Source organism: Coregonus clupeaformis, chromosome 4, assembly GCF_020615455.1.
Source record: "Coregonus clupeaformis isolate EN_2021a chromosome 4, ASM2061545v1, whole genome shotgun sequence".
NCBI lineage: Eukaryota > Metazoa > Chordata > Actinopteri > Salmoniformes > Salmonidae > Coregonus > Coregonus clupeaformis.
Window position 1 is genome coordinate 24,143,566 of NC_059195.1, and position 7,324 is coordinate 24,150,889.

Below are 7,324 nucleotides of genomic sequence, written 5' to 3' on the forward strand. Positions count from 1 at the left end.
GAACCCGATCGAACATCTCTGGAGAGACCTGAAAATAGCTGTGCAGCGATGCTCCCCATCCACCCTGACAGAGCTTGAGAGGATCTGCAGAGAAGAATGGTAGAAACTCCGCAAATACAGGTGTGCCAAGCTAGTAGAGTCATACCCAAGAAGACTTGAGGCTGTAATTGCTGCCAAAGGTGCTTCAAACAAGTATTGAGTAAAGGGTCTGAATACTTATGTAAATTTGATATTTCCGTTTATTTTTAATACATTTGCAAAAAAAATCAAAACGTATTTTTGCTTTGTCATTATGGGGTATTGTGTGTAGATTGATGAGAAAAACAAACAATTTAATCAATTTTAGAATAAGGCTGTAACGTAACAAAATGTGGAAAAAGTCAAGGGGTCTGAATACTTTCCGAATGCACTGTATGCATTAGTGATGTTACGTTTGATACCAGAGCTCCGAGGCATGCATCGAAATCGCTAAGCAGTGTACTTTGAAGCAGTGTGCCGATGCCTGTATCACTTTATCAGAAGCACGTGATCAATGACGTCCGAAGCTTCGTTTCGTCAAACAACCACCTGATTGATTTGGCATTGGTTTTGTAGAAGACCAAAAGTCTACGCTGTGCACACGCTACGGAGTGTGAGACGTCATCTATAATCATTTGGCTGCTCTAAATTATTTTGACCAGCAGGTGCCACTAGTGTACATTGTGTTGATCAAAGCAATGAACCTATTTTTGACACAATTGGCTAGAAAACCTCAATTCTTCAGGAAGCTTAGTTTCCCCATCACTACTATACATTTCTTTAAAAATGACCCAGCTGCTTGGTCAACCAAGCATGAAAATCAATGTAACCCAATTGATGGCCTCTGCGTGATTATAAATAGATCGGTGGATACCATAGATCGAAATGCTTGCATTGAGTGATATCCCTAGTTTCCACAGACTAGCGTATGGGAGTGGAGCGGAGCTGGGGAGCACGATGCAAGATTCTCAAAGGCTGCCTTCTCACCCGCTTCAATTTTGCTCCAGTAGCGCTGACTTCACATGCTTAGGGCATGCAAGGCCCAGCATGCATTTGTAGTCTACTTGTGTGCTGCTATAGCCCCTTTAGCTACTGTCATGGAGTTCGCTAAATGCTTTCATAAAGAAACTGATAAAACACACAGGTGCAAAATCAAGGTGACTTACAAAGATGAGGACCAAGAGCAAGAGAGGGAGTGCGGTGATGTAGTGTCCACAACTAAAGAATCATTGTGGAATCTGAAAAGACACGTATCCCGAAAGCATTATGGTGTACTTAGTACGTACACATGCTAAAAGAAAGGGACGAGGTGGGTAGATAACTAAGTGTGTCATTGTAGCAAAGTATTTATAAACTTAAAAATCAGATCTCTTAAAAGTTGATTTCATTTTTGTTCTATTATCTATACAATAGGCCATAATTGATTTTGGCCCAATATGCCTGGCATATTCCCACTTTCAAGGAGCATTCCATTTTGATTGGGTTATTTTGACTGAAAACCTTTAGGTCTACCTATAGAAAAACAAACAAAAAAACTCTGCATCCCGGGCCAGCCTGGCAAGACTGGCCAAAAGGGTGTTTAGCATCCCCATTGGCTCTGCAACCGCGGAGAGGATATTCTCTGCTGCTGGCCTGCTCTCCAGGCACCATCGCATGAGCCTGAAGCCACAGACTGGCCAAACTCGTGAGCAGCTGTCCAGGTACCATCGCATGAGCCTGAAGCCACAGACTGGCCAAACTTGTGTTTCTAAAAAGGAATTCTAAAAAGGAATTCAAAGGCACTATTAAGGCATTTTTCGTTTAATTTGTATTTATAGACTATAATGATTTAATACAACAAACTGTTGTTTAAATGCTGAGCACTTTATGTCCCTACCAGCCTATTGTGTTGCACTTGCAAATGCTTCACAATGTCGTCTTTATTTCTTTGTAGGCTATAGCCTTGAAATAATAATTAGCTGCAGGGATTTCCTCTGTGGACGCCTAAGAAAATGCATTTACATGAACTGAACTCCATTGCAAAGTTTAGTACTCCCCACAGGTTGTTGTAATAGTCAGCAAGACTAGGGGCACTGGGAGCAGGAAGGACAAAGAAAACAGTCAGCCTGTGAATTATTTTTGTTGATGTTTTTGCAAGAAACATACTCTGGAGTTCTCTCTCATTCATTTCTAGGGCTTGTTACCCTTTATGAAAACACCTTGGCACTGCAAGCTTTTTACTAATTATACTGAACAAAGATATAAACGCAACATGCAACAATTTCAACGATTTTACTGAGTTACATTTCATATGAGGAAATCAGTCAATTGAAATAAATTCCTTAGGCCCTAATCTATGGGTTTCACATGACTGGGCAGGGGCGCAGCCATGGGTGGGCCTGGGAGGGCATAGGCTCACCCACTGGGGAGCCAGTCCCAGCCAATCAGAATGAGTTTTTCCACACAAAAGAGCTTTATTACAGACAGAAATACTCCTCAGTTTCATCAGCTGTCCGGGTGGCTGGTCTCAGACGATCCCGCTGGTGAAGAAGCCGGATGTGGAGGTCCTGGGCTGGCGTAGTTACATGTGGTCTGCGGGTGTGAGGCCGGTTGGACGTACTGCCAAATTCTCTAAAAAGACATTAGAGGCGGCTTATGGTAAAAAAATGAACATTCAATTCAATGGCAACAGCTCTGGTGGACATTCCTGCAGTCAGCATGCCAATTGCACGCTCCCTCAAAACTTGAGATATCTGTGGCATTGTGTTCTGTGACAAAACTGCACATTTTAGAGTGGCCTTTTATTGTCCCCAGCACAAGGTGCACCTGTGTAATGATCATGCTGTTTAATCAGCTTCTTGATATGCCACACCTGTCAGGTGGATGGATCATCTTGGCATAGGAGAAATACTCACTAACGGATGTAAACAAATTTGTGCACAAAATTTGAGAGATAAGCTTTTTGTGCGTATGGAACATTTCTGGGATCTTTTATTTCAGCTCATGAAACATGGGACCAACACTACATGTTGCATTCATACAGCTCTGGAAAAAATTAAGAGACCACTGCAAATTGTTCTTAAATCAGCATCTCTACATCTATGACAGCCATTCCATTCCAGTGTCTGTTGAATTCCAACACAGGCACACCTCATTCTACTGAATTAGGTACTGATTAGGTGATCACATGAACCAAATCTTATTTAACGAGGAAAAGTATAAAAACCACTGCTGTGGTCATCACTATCCTCTTGCAATAGGACCAGATGGATGGCAAAAACAGCGCTAATAGTACCTCAAAAGTAATATTAATCAAAAAACAACTATTGACCATGCCAAAAGAGTTGAAAAGGAAAGTTTTGAGTGAGGAAAAGAAGGGTTCAATTCTGGCTTTACTGGCAGAGGGATTATATATGATTTTCAAGTACATATGTTGTAGAATTAAACACCTATATACCTTAAAATGTTCATGGATTGAGAACCAGTTAAAGGGTTAATACAGAGCAGAGACATTTATGTGTTTTTCATAACTCCCTGCAGCTGGTCTGGGTATGTCAATGACATGTGATGGAGATACAACTCCTTGTGGTGGCTGTGTGGAGATTGGAGTAACAATGGAACTAGTGTTATCATTTGTTTGTGCTTATGACCTGACATATAGCCACATGCACATAATCTCAAGGACCAGGGAGGATGGTAAATGATAAATGCTTAAATGTATGTGGTTGAGAATGGGTTATGGATGACATGTTTAAACCATGTTTAAGTATTAATTGATATGTTTTATAATGTGTTATGAAATGATAAAGGTAAAATAGAATGAACATGATTAATATTTTGTACTTCAGATATATGTCTGGATAGTGAATATAGTCAATACAGAGTGTGATTGTTCTTTAATGTACGTATGTACATAACTTTTTGAGTCACGCCACTAATAAGATACAGAGGCCCCACTTAGAGAAGCGCAAGTGGCCCTCGTGAGTAGCCAACATGTGATACTGAAATATGTTATTCATTCACATAGAGAGGAGTGACTATGTATGTTGTATCAGTGTGACTATGCATTTGTGTTTGTATAAAAGGACAGCTCCGGTTCAGGGCAAGCAGTTGCTCCATGGAGCAAGCTCGGCTTTGTTATGCAAATAATAAAAGTCAAATTTTTGAATTCACAAGTTCTAGTCTCTTGAGAAATATTTTTAAGTTGACTACTTTTTGAGTCAAATATTTCTACGACAGGATACAGTGAGCGTCAGGTTGCTTCCATCCTTAAAATTTCGAAGACGGCGGTTCATAAGAACAAGGTCAAGCAGCAGATATTGGGGACAACAAAGCTACAGACCGGCAGAGGGCAAAAACGACTCTCTACTGACCGGGATGACCGCCAACTAATTTGAATGTCAATCAACAACCGTAGGATAACATCAAGTGACCTACAAAAAGAATGGCAAACGGCAGCTGGGGTGAAGTGCACGGCGAGGACGGTTCGAAACAGGCTCCTAGTGGCAGGGCTGAAGTCGTGCAAAGCTAGAAAAAAGCCCTTCATCAATGATAAGCAAAGAAGAGCCAGGCTGAGGTTTGCGAAAGACCATAAGGATCGGACCGTAGAGGACTGGAGTATGGTCATCTTCTCTGATGAGTCCAATTTTCAGCTTTGCCCAACACCTGGTCGTCTAATGGTTAGATGGAGACCTGGAGAGGCCTACAAGCCACAGTGTCTCGCCCCCACTGTGAAATCTGGTGGAGGATCGGTGATGATCTGGGGGTGCTTCAGCAAGGCTGGAATCGGGCAGATTTGTCTTTGTGAAGGATGCATGAATCAAGCCACGTACAAGGTTGTCCTGGAAGAAAACGTGCTTCCTTTTGCTCTGACATTTTTCCCCAACTCTGAGGATTGTTTTTTCCAGCAGGACAATGCGCCATGCCACACAGGCAGGTCAATCAAGGTGTGGATGGAGGACCACCACATCAAGACCCTGTCATGGCCAGCCCAATCTCCAGACCTGAACCCCATTGAAAACTTCTGGAATGTGATCAAGAGGAAGATGGATGGTCACAAGCCATCAAACAAAGCCAAGCTGCTTGAATTTTTGCGCCAGGAGTGGCATAAAGTCACCCAACATCAATGTGAAAGACTGGTGGAGAGCATGCCAAGACGCATGAAAGCTGTGATTGAAAATCAGGGTTATTCCACCAAATATTGATTTCTGAACTCTTCCTAAGTTAAAACATTACTATTGTGTTGTTTAAAAATGAACATGAACTTATTTTCTTTGTATTAATCGAGGTCTGACAACACTGCATCTTTTTTTTTTTTTTGACCAGTTTGACCAATAAATGCTCTAAATGACAATACTTTTATTTGGAATTTGGGAGAAATGTTGTCAGTAGTTTATAGAATAAAACAATGTTATTTTTACCCAAACACATAACTTTAAATAGTAAAACCAGAGAAACTGATAATTTTGCAGTGGTCTCTTAATTTTTTCCGCAGCTGTATATTTGCTCAGTATAGAAGGTTAGAGCAACATTCAATTTGGTTAAAGAGTTGTACTTTAGGGAACATTTGGTGGAAAAGGGTTTCTGTCCTCTACTCATTATGTTTTAGAGTAGGTCTATAGGTGTGAAGAAAAGGGCATCTGTTTGGCTCAACGTTTAAAATGAGATGTTTCATTGAATTTTACACTTACACAGCTTCATTACACTATTGTGAGTATCTGAAGTCTATTCCTACCTGTGTACTGTGAAGTTTGCCTTTCAAAGCATATGGACCACATAAAATTGTCCAATTTTGATAGATAGCTCCGACTGTCACTTGCTTGGAAGAAATGATGCTCTCTCGAGAATGATTGATTATAAAATACAATTATGATATAAAAAACTAATCAATCAAACTTGTTGTTTTCCCATCCTCAAAGGTGACTTTCTCATAGACCAGGGATAGTGCATGGTTTCCCACACTCTGTTCTGTGGCCCCCCTGGGTCCACATTTTGGTTTTGGCCCTGCGTCGTCCAGGGTAAGGGAGGGAATGGCCGGCAGGGATGTAGCTCAGTTGGTAGAGCATGGCGTTTGCAACACCAGGGTTGTAGGTTCAATTCCCACGGGGGGCCAGTATGAAAAATAAAATAATGTATGCACTCACTAACTGTAAGTCGCTCTGGATAAGAGCGTCTGCTAAATGACTAAAATGTAAATGTAAAATGTAATCAGCCTTGAGCTAGCCTCGAGTCAGGCACATCACTCGGCTATCTACCTCTCTGTCAACCGGACACGGAGCCCCGCCGATCCATCACGACTGGTCTGCTGACGTAATCGTCTGTAGTTTCAACAGGCTTCCCGTTGCGACGACCACAAAGATCCATCTGCTAGCCCCGGCCCACTAGCACACGCAAACAACAGCCGTGCTTCCTGCTCGCTGTGCTTTAGCACCAATTCGAACTTCTCTCGGACTCACATATTGCTGTTCACTGGACCTTATGATCACTCAGCTGCACAGCTGATGCCTGCTGGACTGTTCCTTTACACGGTACCCTGTCCTGTTTATCTGTTTAGCCTCAGCCCAAACTTTCATCGCCATTACCAGTTGTTGTCTTAGCTCTCTCTAATAACACCTGTGATTGCTTTATGCCTCTCTCCCATGTCAATATGCCTTTCCTATTGCTGTTCCAGTTAGTTCTTATTATACAATTTCAATATAGAACCTCAAGACATTCTCAAACTGCCTCAAATAGTTCCTTTGTTCCACCCCCCATACACGCCGAGACCGGCTCAATCAGTGCCTCCAGTGATGCTATCTCTTTCATTGTTACCCAACGCTTAGGTTTACCTCCACTATACTCATATCCTTGTCTGTACATAATGCCTTGAATCTATTCTACAATGCCCGGAAATCTGCCCCCTTTATTCTCTGTACCCAACGCACTAGAAGAACAGTTCTTAAAGCCTTTAGCCTTATCATTATTCCTCCGGTGATGTAGAGGCTAACCCAGGCCCTGCAGCCCCCAGTATCACTCCTACTCCCCAGGAGTTATCATTTGTTGACTTCTGTAACTGTAAAAGCCTTGGTTTTCTGCACGTTAACATCAGAAGCCTCCTTCCTAAGTTTGAGTTATTCACTGCGTTAGCAACTCCGCCAACCCTGATGTTCTAGCAGTGTCTGAATCCTGGCTTAGGAAGGCCACCAAAAATTCAGAAATGTCCATCCCCAACTACAACATTTTCCATCTAGATAGAACTGCCAAAGGGGGTGGAGTTGCAATCTACTGTAGAGATAGCCTGCAGAGCTCTATCATACTATCCAGGTCTGTGCCCAAACAGTTTGAGCTC